At 38.6% G+C, this 19,774-nt stretch overlaps 2 long non-coding RNA genes and 1 pseudogene across 3 annotated transcripts in view; 2 read left to right on the forward strand and 1 right to left on the reverse strand.

The window, feature by feature from the left end:
- The window catches only part of LOC308636787, a 532,023-nt gene that overhangs the window by 477,401 nt on the left and 34,848 nt on the right, over nt 1-19,774 (reverse strand). The gene's annotated exons all lie outside the window — the stretch shown is intronic.
- Nucleotides 1-19,774, forward strand: part of LOC308636788 — a 682,020-nt gene that overhangs the window by 404,183 nt on the left and 258,063 nt on the right. The window lies entirely within an intron of this gene.
- LOC308635497 (meiosis-specific coiled-coil domain-containing protein MEIOC-like) lies at nt 2,693-17,892 on the forward strand (annotated as a pseudogene). Its single transcript has 7 exons — nt 2,693-2,758; nt 3,344-3,478; nt 8,467-8,624; nt 11,652-11,756; nt 14,579-16,446; nt 17,471-17,605; nt 17,881-17,892. The product of its transcript is annotated as a meiosis-specific coiled-coil domain-containing protein MEIOC-like (transcript).

Below are 19,774 nucleotides of genomic sequence, written 5' to 3' on the forward strand. Positions count from 1 at the left end.
CCTCTCTGAAACACCCTTACCAGCATGTCCATCAGAATTGTAGAGATGAAAATAGTCTACTGGGCTGGGGATGTGGCTCAAGCGGTAGCGCGCTCGCCTGGGATGCGTGCGGCCCGGGTTCGATCCTCAGCACCACATACCAACAAAGATGTTGTGTCTGCCGAGAACTAAAAAAAAAATAAATAAATAAATATTAAAAAATTCTCTCTCTCTCTCTCTCCTCTCTCACTCTTTCTAAAAAAAAAAAAAAAAAGAAAATAGTCTACTATTTTCTACTATAGATTATATATTTCTACTATAGATTATAGATGCTATTTATACCAGTAAGAATTTTACACGTTCTTATTCTCCACTGGAGAAGTCTGATACTACGCCCTCTGTGCCTTGTTGGTTAGAGGTAAATTGTAAACAGACTCCTGTTGGTCTATTTAGACACATCCCTGGCCCCCCACCCCAGGAGAAGCAGAAGTGTGGGAAGAGAGCTCTCTCTATTTTGGTGCTGCTCCCCTTAGGTTTTCCACTGCTGACCTGGTAGACCCTGGAGGGGACAAGAACTGGGAAGCTGCTACAGGATTCCCGGCTTTCAGTGTTAATTGTGAGCTCTGTGTCCTGATCCCCTTGGTTCTTGGCACCTTCAGCTGAAGCCTCCCCTTTGTGTCCTAGATCAGCGTTTGGTTCCTTATCCCTGCCCCCATCCCACAGGCACTGGCTTTGGGGGCAGCTTTTGGTGTGAAGAACCCTTAACCACCCACTCATGGCACGCGGGGCTCCTCCCTTCCCAAGTATTGAGCCTCTGACTTGTTTCCCTTCCGTTTCCTTCCTTAAAATCCACTTTCAGTTTTTACTTCAGTGTTGCTCAGAGGCCTCTCAGTGGCTGTTTGGGTGAGCTGGGCCTACCACCTGCTGCCTGCCGGGAGGGGACTCAGGCTGCAGGGGTGAGTTGGGAGCCTGCTCACCTGGCCGCCATCTCTCCCTGCAGGTGTCATGTGAGTCTCCTCAGGAGCTGCTGCCTGAGTGGAAATGCTCTCAGTGGTGGAGAATGGACTGGACCCCCGGGCTGCCATCCCGGTAGGTGGGCAAGGGTGGGGAGGGCTGCAGAGACTGCCATTTTATCGGCTTTTCTAATTGAAATGAATGGGCAGTGCCTAGAAAGAGGCCTCAGGTTGAGAAAAGGTGATAGTAGAGGCAGACCCTGAGGATATCCTGCCTCTTCTGGATTTTCTTATGGGCCATAAAATGGGGATTTATTTTTAAAACACTGGGAGAGCTGAGGGTAAAGCTCAGTGGCTGAGTTTGCCTAGCATGTATGAGGCCCTGGATTTGATCCCCAGCACTCCAAAAATAAAAATAAAAAAATAAAAACAGGGAGTTAAGTTATCTGAAGACAAAGGATTTCCAATCAGCCCTTCAGCCCTCTGCCATGAGGCCTGAGGCCATGACCAGGTCAGTTTGGTCAAGATGCTGATTTGGTGAGAAACAGACTCAAGGCACTGGTTTGTTGTTTCAAGAATGGAAGCAAATGGGAAGCTTACCTATGTCTGAACATGAACATCTTCTAAGAAGACTTGAAATATCAAGAGCTAATAAGTTGCCGCCCTACCCGATTTCCCTTTGTGACCAAGAATATCTTTCCCTTGAGAGTTTCTCAAGTTTTGCTTTTAAATATATTCTAAAGGTGCTCATTGTATTTACTTCTATCATCTTTAATATTTCAACTCGAACATCTTTCTGTCCCCAGCACTGTCGGGGGACAAAAAAAAAAAAACAAAAAACAAAAAAAAAAACACCACCCCTCGCATTTCTGAGACATCACACCCCCAATCGCACTGCGGGTGTGAACCGGCTCGTAGGTGCCAGGAATGGCTTCTTGTTTCTCGGGTGAAGTAAAGGTCAGGGTGAATTTTGTTCACGAGTCACATTAACGCCCAAACATCGTCACCGCCACTAAAACCTGGGCCTAGGACAGAGGGCGGCTCTCAGAAGCAGGTCTCCCAACACCCAACTCCACAAGTAGGGTTCCTCACCCCCTGAAACGGATGCAAGGTCTGTTAAGTCTCTGGGCCGCTCCAAAGGATTCTGGGAACTAGGGGAGGGACCAAGGAGCACAAACGAAAATGTTGGCATAGGGCGTGCAGCGGATAGCTGTAGGATTATCAGCCAGTTGCTGCGCACCTTCTCAAATCTTCCGAGCACCACCACCACTTCTCCAACAGTAGGCCCGCTCCCGGCTCTGCCTTGTCAGCCAATCATCGGGCTGGTGCTTGTCCATACCGGCCAATCCGGAACACGTTTACTTTGAGCGGGAAAAGCTCAGAAGCTGCAGGAAAGCGAGGTCGGCTAACCGCCCCTTCTCAACCCTGTCTCCGGCGGGTAACAGCCCCTGGAGGCGGGTGCCCATTGGCTGGGCAGCGGGCCAATGAGGGGTGCAGGGCGAGAAGTGAGCCTCACAGGAGGGGGCGGGGCGCGGCCGGCCGGTGCGGGGTCGCGTGCCGGGTCGCGAGCCCGGGTCAGGCAATGTAACGGCCTCTTCCCCGCCCCACCCTCCCGGCTCTGGCCCCCCCCACAGACCGGCTCCAGGCAGCGCCCGGGGCGGCAGCGGTGGGGTGCAGGCTGAGGGAGCCGGGCCTCGACGCCCTCCCTCACCCCGTACCCCAGGAGCCGTACCTAGTCCAGGAGGGGCTGGGGGGTCCCCATGGAGGTGAGAGACGGAGACACCTGCCCTCCCCCTCACCCCCAAGGCCTGAGGGAGGGATTTGAGGTGGTGAGGGGCCGGGCTCCCAGGGATGTGGGGGCGGCCAGGCTTGGAGGATGGCGACGGCAGGAGAAGCTGACGGGCTGGCGCGTCCCCAAGTGTGGTTCTTTAAGGAGGCAGGGACCACCGGGAGAGGGTGGGTCCTTGTGAGGAGCACCTACGGGGCGCCGGGTCTGTGCCGGCGAGCGGGCGGGGGGGGGGGGGTTCCGGGCGACAGGGTTGGCCGCGGCGAGGAGTCCCTGCGCGGGCTGAGTGGACTGGCAGACTGGGTCCGGGGTCGCTACGATGCCCTGGCGGGGCCCTGGTGGTGACCTAGCGCTGACGCCTTGAACCCGTCGGGTGGCACAGACGCTGGGGCAGGCTGGCGTCGTGGGCCTGTGAGGGTTGTCGGTGCGGCGCAGCGGGACTGGCACACGCGGGGCGGGAGGGTGAGGGGGAATCCCGGGGACAGAGCTGGGGCACCGAATTCGTGTTCCTTGAGAGCGTTTGGAATTGAGTTAGTTGAAGAATCCAGATGGAACAGTCATCTGGCCGTTTAGGCCTGGCTTTGCGCTGCGTGATGACTTTCTCCCATGTCCTTGTTTTCTGCAGCCTAAAGTAGCGTTCCGTGGAGGTGCGAATCGCTGCTGGAACCTCACTGTCGACACCAGCAGCAGATTATCTGATGTATTCAACAGCGTGATGTTGACTGGCTCCACTTCCTTCTATGATTGCTACAAATCGCAGGTCCATTAATAACCCCAACCCTTGGTTAGACAATTCATTCTAAATCAAATTCATGCACCCAGGATGATTCATGGGTGTTTAAATGGCTCCACAGTTAGGACCAGAAAGCCGGTTACAACATTTTAAATATGCAAGAATACATACTTAGGTGTCTATTTTTTATTTTTATTTTTTAAGCAGGGATTGAACCCAAGGGCATTTTGCCACAGAGACACATCCTAGCCAGTTTTATTTTTTCTTGCTAAATTGCTTAGGGCCTCTGAGCTGGCTTTGATTTTGCAATCTCCTGCCTCAGCCTCCTAAGCTGTTGGGGTTTCAGGCAGGCACCACCGTGCCCAGTTCCTACTTAACTTTGAAAATAAGGTCAGGAATAAGATTTTTTATTGACTCTTGTTTCCATCTTGTCTTCAGTATAACATGACATCAGAAATGAGTTCATACTTACTAAGACCAAAGTATACATTTTTAATTTCAAAGAATTTATTGCAGGGCTAGGGTTGTGGCTCAGTGATAGAATGCTCACCTAGCACGCGTCAAGCATTGGGTTCGAGCCTCAGCCCCATATAAAAATGAAATAAAGATATTGTGTGTCCACCAACAATAAAAATAATGTATTGCAAATATATTTCTCATTTCAAACATAGTTTTAATCATTTAAAGGTGAATTTTTCTTTATTCTTTGGTTTTGACAGTGTCCTTAGTTAAATGCTATGACATTTATTTTTGTTAATGTATTAAATAAGGCTTAGGGTAATATAAGTCATGTTCATTTGAAATTATTTAACTGGGACATCAATGTTGGTATTGTTATACTTTGAATTATAACAATATATCAAAATTATTTAACCCACATTACAACTTTATATAGTATTATGCCCACTGTACAGATTGAGAAACTGAGGCACAGAGATTTTTGTCCTAAATGACAAACCCCAAGTGGAACCTAGCTCCAGACTTCTGCTGCTCTCTGTAAAGTTTACAATTCTATTAAATTTTACTAGGATTTAATTTCAATGAACTATTTGAAGTATATCAGTGATATAAAGTGATACATTTTACAGTTATCCTAATATGTCCACCCCAAATATTTACATATTTTCAGTAAATATTTTAACTGAAAAGGATTCAGATATTTCAAATAGAATTATGTTTAAATCCACATTATCTTATTTCCTTGTTTTATCCAAGAATACAAAAGTTAAATATTCTTTTAAAAGGATTTAACTCTTCTTTTTTTTTTTAAATATTTTTTAGTTTTCGGCGGACACACAATATCTTTGTATGTGGTGCTGAGGATTGAACCCGGGCCGCACGCATGCCAGGCGAGCGCTCTACTGCTTGAGCCACATCCCCAGCCCCAAGGATTTAACTTTTCTAACTTTCAGAACTTATATACTCCTCTCCCCTCCCCCATTTTTTGGAGGTGTTGGGCTCGAACCCAGAGCCTTGTGTGTGTTAAGCACACGCTTTACCACTGAACCAAATCCCCAGCCCCAGAATGTTTCACAATATAAAATGTACTTGAAGGAATACTTACAAAATATATTTAATTCCATACAGCTAAAATATGTTAAGGAATTAACTCAAGGCCAATCAGAAGATAAGTACACATAAGTGTAGCTATCATTATTATTGTTATCATTGCCATATTTATAAGCCCACTTTAACAAAACTTCATTTCTGCTAATATATATATATATATATATATATATATATATATAAAATAAAGAGTGTTTGGAAATATATATATATATATTTATATATATATATATATATATATATATATATATATATATATATATATTTTGGAAATACATATATTTCCAAACACTTTTTATCTTATTTGCTATTACACAAACTGAAGATGCTCCATTTGTTTAAACAACTATTCATATTTACTTGTTTGTCTTTTTTTTGTTCATTCATTCATTCATTTGCAGAACTGCAGATTGAACCCAGGGGAGCACTCTACCACTTCTTGGCCCTCCCCGCTTTTTTTTGATGCAGGTTCTTGCTCACTTGGTGAGACTCGCCTCTTACTTTTGGTACTCCTGCCTCAGCATCACTAGGGATTACAAGTGTGCACCTGTACCTGACCCATTTTTAAGTTAAAAAACATTTTTTTAAAAGATGTATGTAAGAAGAACCCAAGGCCTTGCTCATGCTAGGCTAAGCAAGCATTCTACCAGGGAGCTACTTCCCTAACACTTAAGTAACTGTTTCAAAATGATAAGCAAGTATTTATGTCACTTTTGACAAATAACCACTAAAAAAGATTCCAAATAGGCCTATGATAAAGAGATAAAGGAGTTTAGTTGTAGATGGACACAATATCTTTAGTTTTATTTATTTATTTATTTTTAATATTTATTTCTTAGTTGTAGTTGGACATGGTACCTTTTTTAAAAAATATTTTTTAGTTGTAGTTGGACACAATACCTTTATTTCACTTATTTATTTTTAATGTGGTGCTGAGGATCGAACCCAGGGTCTCGAATGTGCAAGGCAATTGCTTTACCACTGAGCCACAACCCCAGCCCCACAATACCTTTTTTTTTTTTTTAAAGAGAGAGAATTTTAATATATATATATATATATTTTTTTTTAGTTTTCGGCAGACACAACATCTTTGTATGTGGTGCTGAGGATCGAACCCAGGCTGCACATGTGCCAGGCGAGCGTGCTATGCTTGTGCCACATCCCCAGCCCCCGACAATACCTTTTGTATTTTATTTATTTATTTTTTATGTGGTGCTGAGAACCAAACCCAGGTCCTTGCACAGGCTGTAGGTGAGCACTCTACTACTGTGCCACAACCCCAGCCCCGCAAAATTTAAAATACCTTGATTAATAAATGTGTCTTTTCTCCTTGTATAAATTTTAGACTAAAAACAACTTAAAATATTTTTAACCACATGCAGTGGTATGTTCTTGTAATCCCAGCTATTCAAGAGGTAGAGAAGGAGGCTCACATGAGCCCTGGAGTTTAAGGCCGACCTGGACAACACCTCTTAGAAAAAATAAAGTAACATATAGTGGCTGGGAACTCAGTGGCAAAGTGTGTACAAAGGCCTCACCTTCAGTCCCTAGTACCCAAAACACCCCTGCATCACATCAACACATTTTTAGCCAGAATTATATTACTTCTGAATAAGAAAATACTGTTTCCATCTTGTTTATGTCAGGATGTAGATATTACATCTCAAGTTTTACTATTCCCTTGTTTAAGGAGTTAAAAATTATAAATCTGGGGCCAGGTTGTGGCTCAGTAGTAAAGTACTTGCCTAGAATGCGTGAGGCACTGGGTTAGATCCCTGGCACCACATAAAAATAAACAAGTATTGTGTCAATCTACAACTAAAAAAAAATATTTAAAAAATTGTGAATCTGTTCTTTCAGACTTTTTTTTTTCCTCCTTTCCTTTTTTGCAGCACTGGGGATTAAACCCAATACCTTGCCCATGCTAGGTAGGTAGGCAAGTGCTGTACACTGGGCTGCATCCCCAGTCTACTTTCAGACTTTTCCTCCCCTGTACTAGGGATTGAAACACTGAGCCATATCCCCAGACCTTTTTAATTTTTTTATTTTTATTTTTTCTTTTTGGGATAGGGTCTAAGTTTTAGGGCCTCAGTAAGTTGCTGAGGCTGGCCTCAAACTTAAGATCCTTTCGCCTCAGCCTCTTAAATCATTGAGTTTATAGGCATGTGCCACTGTGCCTGCCCAGCCAAACTTTTGTAATGAAGCAGTTTTTTTTTTGCTTGTTGCCTGTTAAATTCATTGAATTTTAAATTATTTTCACAGCACTTAATACCTTTTGGAAGGAGGCAGAATTTTAAATAATTTATTAAACTTTTAAAATCCAAACTTTTTATCTTCTTACTCAGTTGACTGGAAAAAGAAAAATGAGTTTGTAGAGAATTTTTCTTCTAATTGAGCATTAAAATTTCTGTAGAAATCATGACATTTTATTTACGACTTCAGTTTTACAATATCTCTTGGATATAAAAAGCCAAAAAGTAAAGATAGCTATATAAAAGATCCTTGACTGAAAGTAAGAAGAATTAGAGTTTTGGTTTATTTTTATCCTATATTGGTTGAATAACTTGTTGCCATAGTTTCCTTGTTTTTGAAATAAAAATAATACTAATGTCACAAGGTTAACTAAATATAATAGTGTATGTATAATTTCTTTGAAACTCAAAAAATTCTCTATAAATGTACATCTTTCACAGATTGGAAGCATTGAGATAAAATTTGTATGGTTTATTTAAAATAATATAGTATCATCTACAGATCTGACCAGTACACATTTCTATAAAGTTTTATTGCAACTATATATTTGCTAATATATAGTCTGTGCTAGAATAACGAAGTTAATGAATTTCAACTGAAATCTTACCAGCAAATCCAGAATTATTACTCTTTTGGCCTTTTACAGAAAAAGTTCACCAATGTCTGGTATAAAGTAAGGTTAAGGGCTGGGATTGTGGCTCAGCGCAGGTGGGACCCAGGTTCGATCCTCAGCACCACATAAAAAAATAAATAAATAAAGGCATTGTATTGTGTCCATCTACACCTAAAAAATATTTTAAAAAATACTTTTAAAGTAAGGTTAAGTAGCTAGGTCTAGATTTGAAAGTAATTCTCCAGACTCTTAACCTGTGTTATTCTAAATTCTTCTATAATAAACAATGTTGGGGCTTTTTCTTTCTTTCTTTCCTTTTTTTTTTTTTTGGTTATTGTTGTAGTACTTGGGATTAGGGATTAAACCCATAGTCTCATATATGCTAGGCAAATGCTGTACTATTGAGCACATTCCCAGTCCTTTTACTGTTTTTTTTGAAACGGGGTCTTGCTAAATTGCCCAGGCCAATCTCCAACTTGCAATCATCCTGCCTCATCCCAGGTAGCTGAGAATGCACCATCATACAAGGCTATAAACAAAGTTTTGATGTGTCTAATATACAAACTTTTCTTTAAAATTTCAGAATGAAGACAATATAGACCTAAGGCAGACCTACACTCCACTTTCTTCATCCACAGAATATGCAAGTTCTATAGATTCTTCACTTTTCTATGCACCATGGTCTACTTATGGAGATGATATTAAACAATCTTCTAATTCCCAGATCAATGTAAAGAACAGGTAAATTAATAAGTTAGATTTCTCAAGCTAAATGTGTTGTTTCTTTTTATTACACAGGAACAAAGGTGTAATTAGCTTTCTGTTCCATACATAATAAGCATTTTAATGTTGAGACATTATACTTTTATGTTTATCAAACTTTTAGGAAAGTCTAAAATGCCTTGTATTTATTTATGTTTTAGTTTATCACTTGTAAAGTTTATTAGAGAGAATCTCTAGTAAATAAATTTTAAACTCCTTTTTCTAAAGATGAGTTAAGCCAAATTCAGCAATGGCAAGATGCTAAGCAACTCGTGAGACCCTGACTCTAAATAAAATACAAAATAGGGCTGGGGATAAAATACAAAATAGGGCTCAGTGGTTGAGTGCCCCTGAGTTCAATCCCCAGTACCAAAAAAAAAAAAAAATAAAGAGTTAAAAGTTTTAGATTTTTGTTATTCACTTCTACATTTTCAGTAATTTTTTTCCTTCACTAATGTATAACAAACAGGGTTTTACCAAACAAAATTTTAAGATTGTTTTTTGATTATATTCTATAAATAATAAGGAACTACTCTATGTGACAGAGTCTTCTACTGGGGATACTAGAATTAACATGGCAAGTATTTTACCTGAGTTTATAATATTACAATCATAATGATAATGACGTGACATACTAGTCACTGCTAGTATAGTGAGGGTTAAAAAAAGAGGGTGGATGGGAGCCTGTTGAAAAGAGAAATTTAAGGGAATGACATTCAACTTTATTTAATTATAAGGCAGCTGTTATAATTTAACAAATAAAAGTTACTTTTGAATCTTATTAATTAAAAAATGTTAAAATTTAAAATTTATGATAAATTCTCTGATGATTTTATTAGAAAGCATATATAATAATTAATTCTCCATATGTATACAGATATATAATATATACTTTTTTTTTTTTTTTTTTGGTACTGAGGCTTTAACCCAGGGATACTTTACCGCTGAACCACATCCCCTGTCCTTTTTATTTTTATCTATTTAAATTTTTTTGTTGTTGCCAATGAATTTTTTTAAATATTTTAATATTTATTTTTTAGTTTTTGGCAGACACAACATCTTTGTTTGTATGTGGTGCTGAGGATAGAACCCGGGCCGCATGCATGCCAGGCGAGCATGCTACCGCTTGAGCCACAGCCCCAGCCCAGCCAATGAATTTTTTACTTTGGGGCTGGGGATGTGGCTCAAGCGGTAGCGTGCTCGCCTGGCATGCGTGCGGCCTGGGTTGGATCCTCAGCACCACATACCAACAAAGATGTTGTGTCTGCCGAGAACAAAAAATAAATATTAAAAATTCCCTCTCTCTCTCTCTCTCTCTCTCTCTCTCTTAAAAAAAAATGAATTTTTTACTTTGTTTATTTTTATGTGGTGTTGAGGATCTAACCCAGGGCCTCACACATGCCAGGCAAGAGTTCTACCATTGAGCCACAACCCCAGTGCCCCTTTTTATTTTTTATTTTGAGACAGGGTCTCACTAAATTGCTTAGGGTCTCTTATAATCGTTCTGCCTCATTCTCCCAAGTTGCTGGGATTACAAGTGTGCATCAACAATGCCCAGCTCCAAAAATATTTTTGCTTAGGGCTTTGCTAAATTGCTGAGGCTGGCCTCGAACTTGTAATACTTCTGCCTCATCTCCCAAGTTGCTGGGATTACAGGTATGCATCACAATACCCAGCTCCAAAAATATTTTTAGGTTGATACATGCTATTGAGGAATTCAAACTTTACAGAAATATATATCAGGAAAAGTGAAAGTTCACCTTAATCCTATCCTCACCCCAATAACACTTTTTTAACAGTTTGATACGTATAGCATTGAATATTTTCCTAGATATGTCCTAATACATTATTATTCAAAAAAGCTTTTATGTTGAATTTTTGTGAAATAACAATTTATTAGGAAAAAAAGTATTAGACTTGATGGCAGACAGTTTGTTTAGCAAGTGTATAGTTTGGCAAGTAATAGAGCCTTGCAAAAATCAGGTTTCTTAATATCTTCTAATGATCATCCATTCAAACAGTAATAATTGAATGATTACTAATGCCTACATTTTTTATTTTTAAAAATTTTTTTGTAGTTGTAGATGGACAGAATGCCTTTATTATTATTTTTTTAAATGTGGTGCTGAGGATCAAACCCAGTGCCTCACACGTTAGACAAGCACTCTGCCACTGACCTACAGCCCCAGCCCTATTACCTACCCTTCTGATGTTATGAAGATCAATTAAATATTTGAGTGTTAGGCAAAAATAAGGTGTTTTTATTTCTAAAATATCCCAATACTTTGAAATGTTGGAAATAAATCACAAAAAGCAAGAAGTAACATTTTAAAAGAAAGTATTATTTCAAGGAAAGAATTATCCAAAAACCATAAGAAGTTAAATATACCAGTTTTCTATGACCTTATGGTTTTTATATTTTGAATTAGAATATTGATTACTGGTGGGATTTCAAGGGACATAGGACTCCAACTACTTTGGCAAAGATTTAAGGATAATCCTAAAATCTGTTATACATAAGGGTCAGCTGCAAAATCACCCTGGAATCTAGGATGATCATATCACATCTCACTTTTTTGTCCAATATAAAGAATCACAAAAATAGAGCAGCAGGTTAATATGATTTTTCAAATCCAAATTAAGAAACTAAGCAAATGTTGACGGAATGATGTATAAGAGGACTAGACATGCTTTCAGGAGCAGCTGTGGTACTATGTCTACAATACTATAAGTCAGAGAATTGTATGTTTATGGAGAAATAAGAGGTAAGCATACATTGTGAACTAGATGTAGAATTTGAAATGAAGGAGAAATATTTATGTAGGATAGACACCATGCCAAAGTAGAATATATTCTTGAGCTCTGTTCCCCCCTTATTTGAAATAATGATATAGAGTCAGACCAAATATCTTATAAAAATTATGATAGAATATGTCTGGAAGGAGAAATCAACATGCTGTATTTTAACATGAATAAAATAGTTTACATATGATTATTTATTTTTAGGATTCAAACTGAAAGAAATGACTATGGCAGTGAAACAGACTTATATGGACTTGTGTCTAACATTTTGGAAGAACAAGATAAGTCACAGCCATATTTTGCTGAAGGGTTAGTATGTTATATACCTTTGTATTGTACAATAATTTTTAAATTCACATATACTAGGTTACTCTATTATTAACTTTAATATTTATTTAATAATCCTCTGACTGTAGACTTCTTTTTTAAAAATATTTTTTAATTTGTATATGGACACAGTGCCTTTATTTATTCATTTTTATGTGGTGCTGAGATTGAACCCAGTGCCTCACACATGCTAGACAAGCCCTCTACCACTGAGCTATAACTCCAGCCCCTGACTGTAGACTTCTTAATTCAAATATTTGTTTCTAGAAGGCTTGATTTTGCTAAAATACTTGCCATACAATTGAAAATTCAGTCTTAGGTTCAATTTGCTTAAGAACTTTCACTTGAAAAAATTATTCTTATATAATTCAGAGCTATTTCCCTTGAATTCATGAGCAAAAGTTTGGCTTAAAGAATATAAATTCCATGGGGCTGGGGATGTGGCTCAAGCGGTAGCGCGCTCGCCTGGCATGCGTGGGGCCCGGGTTCGATCCTCAGCACCACATACAAACAAAGATGTTGTGTCCGCCGAGAACTAAAAAATAAAAATTAAAATTCTCTCTCTCTCTCTCTCTCTCTCTCTCTCTCTATCTATCTATCTATCAAAAAAAAAAAAGAATATAAATTCCAGCTGGGTATAGTGGTACACACCTGTAATCCCAGTGGGCTTGGGAGGCTGAGGCAGAAGAATCACAAGTTCAAGTCCAGTCTCAGCAATTTAGCAAGGCCCTAAGCAACTTAGTGAGACCTTGTCTCAAAATAACAAATTAAGGGCTGGAGTTGTAGCTAGGACGTAGAGTGCTTGCGAGGCCCTGGGTTCGATTCTCAGCACCACATATAAATAAATTAAATAAAGGTCTATTGACAATTAAAAAAATATTAAAAGAAAAAAATTTTAAAAACAAAATAACAAAAAGGCTAGGGATGTGGCTCAGTGGTTAAACAAGTGCCCCTCAATCTCAACCCTAGTACCAAAAAAAGACGTGTGTGTGTATGTGTACTGTAAAGACATACTAAGATTAAAATGTATACAGTCACATGTTGCTTATGTGTGTGTGTGTATAATATATGTATATATCACAAAGAATAAAACTCATTACTCATTGAAGAAATACATGAGTTTTATTCATGTGGTAGAAGCCTTTTAAGTATGTTATAATTGTTTTATTTGAGTGTGGAAGCCATATTGTCCAATTTATTCATAAATAGGGAAATATCCTTCACATATGTAATCAACTAAATTTTTTTTCTGTGGTGCTGGGGATTGAACCCAGGACCTTGTGCATGCAAGGTCAACTAAATTTTTTTAGTTGGACACAATATCTTTATTTTTATGTGGTGCTGAGGGTCGAACCCAGTGCATCATGCGTGCTAGGCAAGCACTCTTACCACTGAGCTACAATCCCAGCCCAACTAAATTGTTTTAATTTCAAAAATAATTACAGCAAAACACATCTGTTTTCATTACAAAATACTAGATTACCATAGATAAATAGTTCATCTAAGACATTGAAGTTGCCAGCAGTAGGCCTCTTGGGAAAGTACAGTGAAGACATACTAAGATTAAAATGAGGGGCTGGGGATATAGCTCAGTTGGTAGAGTGCTTACCTCGCATGCACAAGGCCCTGGGTTCAATCCCCAGCACCAAAAAAAAAAAAAAAAAAAAAGGTTAAAATGTGCTGAGCATGGTGGCGCACATCTGTAATCCCAGTGACTTGGGAGGCTGAGATAGGAGAATCGAGAGTTCAAAGCCAACCTCAGGAAAAGTGAGGTGCTATGCAACTCAGTGAGACCCTATCTCTAAATAAAATACAAAATAGGGGTGGAGCGGTGGCTTAGGAGTTGAGTGCCCCCCTGAGTTCAATCCCTGGTACCAAAAAAAAAAAAAAAAAAGATTAAAATGCATCCGAGCAGCTCAGGAGGCTGAAGCAGGAGGATTGCAAGTTTGAAGCCTGCCTCAGCAACTTAGTGAAGCATTTAGTAACTCAGCAAAACCCTGTCTCTAAATAAAATATAAAAAAAGGGCTGGGGATGTGGCTCAGTGGTTGAGTATCCCTGGGTTTAATCCTCAGTACCAAAACAACAACAACAACAACAAAAGATTAAAATGCATACAGTCACGTGTTGCTTAAGGATGAGGACAGGTTCTGAGAAATATGTTGCTATATCACCTTCGTGTAAATAATCATAGAGTGTGCCTACACACCCTCTAGATGGTATAGGTTACTCACTCAACATGGCCTATGCAATCAATAGACATTGTAACCACAAAATATAGAGGCTGCTTGTGGTATAACACTCTAAATAACAATAAAAGACAATAAAAGGCATAGAAGAATGAACACACAAACCAGTCAAAGACACCATCACTGTCTAGTTTTATAATGTGCATGATAAATGCACTGTGCTTTTATGTGACTGGTGGTGGTACAGTTGGTTTGTTTATAGCAATGCCACAAATATGTGAGTAATGTCTTGTGCTATGGGGATGTTATAATGGTTCTGACATGTCACTAAGCAGTAGGAACTTTTTAGCTCTATTATAATCTTAATCTCTGACATATGTGGTCTGTCGTTGATAGATATAACTTTATTTGGAGCATGAATATTTATAGAGCATATAGCGTATTTCACATGTTAATTATTTGGAGTTAATGGCAGCGTTTAAGGCAGGGTTGGAAAATATTTGAAAATGGTGAGGGTAGGGGGAAGATAAATGTTTATGAGAGTTTTTCCTGCCTTTTTCCCTGAGAAAATAGTCTTTAAAACTTAAGTTGTAATTAAATATATTTACTTGTTCTAGGACCTGCTCGACCAACTTAAAGTCAGTTTGGCCAATGAACACAAGCAGATTTGTAGATCACCATGATCTCTTGACAGAAACCAAAAGGCCAATAGATACAGCTATCTCTCAGCAAGCCTTTTATAGTGGTGAATCTGTGTCAGCAGTGGAAAAGCAATAGAAACTTGCATAATAGTAATCTCACACCACAACAAAAAATAGGTGAACTTTATCATGGATTTACTGGATTAGACCTTGAAGAACAATGGATATACCCCTCAAGAAGTGATCATTCTAACTGTTACAATATTCAGACAAATGATACAGCTAAGGCAACATTCCAAGAATATCCATTTATCAAAAACTGTTTTACACCACAAACTGGTCTGTCTGATATCATGAAAGAATCAGGAATTGGTACTTACCCTTATGGAAGAGAGAAAATATGTGCTAAAGGTCTTGAAGCACCATTACAACAAAAAAGAGCAGAGATATTTCTTTCCCAATTTAATAGATACAATGAAAATGCAGATTATTGTAGATACCCAGAATATGCTCATCCTAACAAGGCTAAGCTTAGTAAATGTTCAAATTTTAGTGTCCAGGATGGTAAAAAATTAGCCAATGGCACACCGGAAACACCAACTGTAGAAGCAGATGCCTATACAAAGTTATTTCAGGTTAAACCAGCAAATCAGAAAAAAATGGAGGAGACAATGCCTGACCAGCAGAATTTCACATTTCCAAAAACCACACCACATTTAACTGAAAAACAGTTTGCAAAGGAAGCAGCAGCATTCACAGCTGATTTTGGCTTAAAATCAGAGTATGGACTAAAACCTCACACAGCTTGTCCAGCTAATAATGATTTTGCTAATGTCACAGAAAAGCAACAATTTGCTAAGCCTGATCCCCCAAATTCTGAGTATTTTAAATCAGTGAATTTATTATCAAACTCAGCAACATCTTCAGGAGGTATCAATTTAAACAGACCAACTTGGATGAATATTCAAACAAAAAATAACACTCCTGTTCCTTATAGAAATCAAGGTAACTTGATGAAATTAAATAGTCATTTAAGTGCAGCTTCAAAAGGTTCTAACCATTCTTCAGATTTCCCCCAGCTATCATCCACAAATTTAACCCCAAATAGCAATTTATTTCAGAAGTATTGCCAAGAAAACCCTTCAGCATTTTCTAGTTTTGATTTCGGTTACAATGGTGCAGAAAGAATTCAATCTGTCAATCACATGGAAGGACTGACAAAGACTGGAGAAGAAAATCTCTTTGAATCGGTTACAGATAAAAAAATAAAGCAGCCAAATGGATTTTGTGATAATTATTCAGCTCAGCAGTATGGGATCATTGAAAATGTAAACATAATTTTCAAGCCAAGCCCCAGAGTGGACATTATGATCCTGAGGAAGGTCCAAAGCATTTAGATGGCTTATCTCAAAACACATATCAAGATCTATTGGAGTCACAGGGTCATTTTAATAGCCACCGACAAGGAAGTGGAGACAGCAATAATAGCCGTGTGAATCGCACACAGGCATCATGCTTTTCTAATAATTATATGATGGGAGATTTAAGGCATAATCAGGGTTTTCAACAACTTGGTTCAAATGGGTTTCCCCTAAGATCCACCCACCCATTTGGCCATTCAGTTGTTCCACTGTTGGATTCCTATGTTTTCTTATGATGACTTAAGCCATTTATACCCTTATTTTAATGATATGATGTATGGTGATAATTCCTTTTCTGGTTTCGTGCCAACTTTTGGATTTCAAAGACCAATTAAAACTCGAAGTGGACCAGCCAGTGAACTTCATATTCGTCTAGAAGAGTGCTATGAACAATGGAGAGCATTAGAAAAGGAGAGAAAAAAGGTAACAGAGTTATCCATTTAGGAGTAATTTAGTATATTTCCTCTGCCAATTTTTACTTTACCTTGGTGTAGTTCAAAAATATTTGCCTTGCCAGGTGTGATGGCACATGTTTATAATCGCAGTGACTCTGAAGGTTGAGACAGGAGGATCTCAATGAGGCCAGTCTCAGCAACTTGGTGAGAACCAGTTTCAAAATAAAAAAGGGCTGGGGATATGGCTCAGTAGTTAAAGTACCTGGGTTCATTTTCCAGTAACAAGAAAAAAGTACTTACCTTTTTTTTTTTTAAGCTGAATTCTTCTATAATGTACAGTATTTAGGTTCACAACTATAAAGAATTGTCTAGGTTATTTAAAGACTAAAGGTTGAGTTTTAAAAATAACTGTTATCCATATTCTAATTTTAAAAATTTGTCTCTGGGGGCTGGGGTTGTGGCTCAGTGGTAGAGTGCTTGCCTGGAATGTGTGAAGCACGGGTTCATCCTCAGCACCACATAAAAATAAATAAAATAAAGGTATTGTGTCCATCGAAAACTAAAAAGTACATTTGTAAAAAAAATTGTCTCTGAAGTATATTTGTTTCTCTTATTGGGTTAAGTTTCTTTGAATTCTATTTCTTTTTTTTTTTTGTACCGGGGTTGAATCCATGGGTGCTTTACTATTGAGCCATATCCCCAGCCCTTTTTGTTTTTTTATTTAGGGCCTCACTAAGTTGCTGAGGCTGGTTTTGAACTTGTGACCCTTGTGCTTCAGCCTTCCAAATTGCTGGGATTATGGACGTGTACTACCACGCCTGTATGAATTCTATCAATATTAAATTGTTGGAGTATTCAATTATTTTATATGTATTGGAACAGAAAGATACTGTGGTACTGTGGTTTATATTTACTGCCTTTTAATACCAAATCAGATTTTTATTTAAAGGAGTAATTTTCCATTTATTTCTTAGGACTATGAAAAATATTATTCACAGTTGAATTATATTTAGGAAATTCAGCATCTAATGATTATATACATTTTTTTACAGACTGAATTAGCTCTTGCCAAGAATTATCCAGGGAAAAAAGTATCCAGTACTAACAATACTCCAATTCCAAGGCTGACCTCCAACCCATCTAGAGTTGATCGCTTAATTGTGGATGAACTTCGAGAACAAGCCAGAGTAAGCTATAAAAACTTACAATAGTGGAGTTTTAAATTGCTTGTTAAAATTTTAAAACTTTTCAGCACGTAAAGTTCTGAAGGATTTTTTTTTTTAGAATTTAATTTTTGTTGTTTATTTATTTATTTATTTTAGTGTGGTACTGAGGATCAAACCCAGGGCCTCACCCATCCTAGGCAAGCACTCTACCACTGAACTACAACCCCAGCCCCGGAAGCATTTTAAATTAATAATAGTATGTTAACTCTGAAATATTCTTTTCTGTTTGGTTCTAGAAAGAACTCTGATTAATATTCAGGAAAAGGAAAATTTTAAAGTAATTTGTGTAATTTAATTGGTTCCTCTTCAAACTCACTTTTTTCCTTATTTTGGCAATGAAACTAACTCTCACAGAATTTTTATTTTTTATTTTTCCAAGGTACCAGGGACTGAACTCAGAGACACTCGACCACTGAGCTACATCCCCAGCCCTTCTTATTTTCCATTTTGAGGCAGGGTCTCACTAAATTTTCCAAGCTGGCCTTGAATTTATGATCATCCTGCCTCAGCTTCCAGAGATGCTGGGATTATAGGCTTGTGCCCCCATATCTAGCAGAAAGTATGTTTTTAAAAGTAAAATCCAGCTTGGTATGGTGGCACATGCCTGTAATCCCAGCATCTTGGAAAACTGAGGCAGGAGGATTAAAGGTTTGTAGGATAGCCTTATTAGCAACTTATGGAGGCCCTAAGCAACTTAGCAAGACTCTATCTCAAAATGAAAAATAAAAAGGGCTGGGGATATAGCATAGTAGTTCAATTCCTGGTATCACAAAAATAAAAAAATTAAATATATATGTACATATATATTTGTTTTCTAATTTAGTGATGATAATAAGAGGGAATTGCCATATTTGATTTTCATTTTCAATTTTTAATTTTTATTCCATTTTCTTAATCCTGCATTCTTGAGTTATTCAACACACATTTGGTGCTGGGGATTGAACCCAAGGTCTCCCATATACTGAACAAGTGCTTTAACTCTGAGTTGCAACCCCAGCCCTTTTTATTTTATTTTGAGTCAGGGTCTCATCAAGTTGCCCAGGCTGAAACAGTTGCCCTCTCTGAAACACCCTTACCAGCATGTCCATCAGAATTGTAGAGATGAAAATAGTCTACTGGGCTGGGGATGTGGCTCAAGCGGTAGCGCGCTCGCCTGGGATACGTGCGGCCCGGGTTCGATCCTCAGCACCACATACCAACAAAGATGTTGTGTCTGCCGAGAACTAAAAAAAAAATAAATAAATAAATATTAAAAAATTCTCTCTCTCTCTCTCTCTCTCTCTCCTCTCTCACTCTTTCTAAAAAAAAAAAAAAGAAAAAAGAAAATAGTCTACTATGCTATCTGATATGGTGGCCATTAGCCATGTGACTATCGAGCCCTTGATGTGTGGCTAGTGTGACTTAGAAGTTGACTATAAATTTTTAATTTGCATGAATTTATATTTGCAACACATATTATACATAAATATTACATACTTTTTTTTAATACTAGAGATTGAACCCAGGGCACTTTACCACTAAGCTACATCCCGAGTCCTTTTTATCTTTCATTTTGAGACAGGATCTCACTGAGTTGCTGAGGCTGGCTTTGAACTTGTGATCTTCCTGCCTCAGCCTCCTGAGTCCCTGGGATTATAGGTGTGCACCACTGCCTGGTGCAGCATGGGCTTTAATGGTAAATCTCACTGTCTTGAAATTGTCCTTAAGCCATGTGGATCCTTGACTAGCTTGGTGCCTTCAGACAGCCTTCCTCTTAGGATATTTCAGGTGATGAGACTCTTTCCAGTTTCAAATGGCCTCTAGAGAAATAAATTTCCCTAACCTGTTTTGGTGTTTAGTCCTGTCTTCTGGAGGTCCCTACGGGAGGTAGCAGATTCAAAACTGGCATGAGTCAGATCTGGGCACAGATCTCAGCTTCAGATGGCACAATCTCTTTACATTTTATGGGGCAAATACTTAGCACATGTCTCTCTTTTGTAACAAATCACATGGTGAGAATGAAAGAATGGTTTAAAATTCACTCAGTAATATTTCTGAGTCATCCCTAAGGGCAGGGCATGGTGCTAGGCACTGGGAGAAAGGGAGCAGGAGCAGGGTGGAGAGGAAGGAGACATGATTCTTTCCTTGTCA

This window comes from Spermophilus citellus (assembly GCF_964194105.1).
Source record: "Spermophilus citellus genome assembly, chromosome: 17".
NCBI lineage: Eukaryota > Metazoa > Chordata > Mammalia > Rodentia > Sciuridae > Spermophilus > Spermophilus citellus.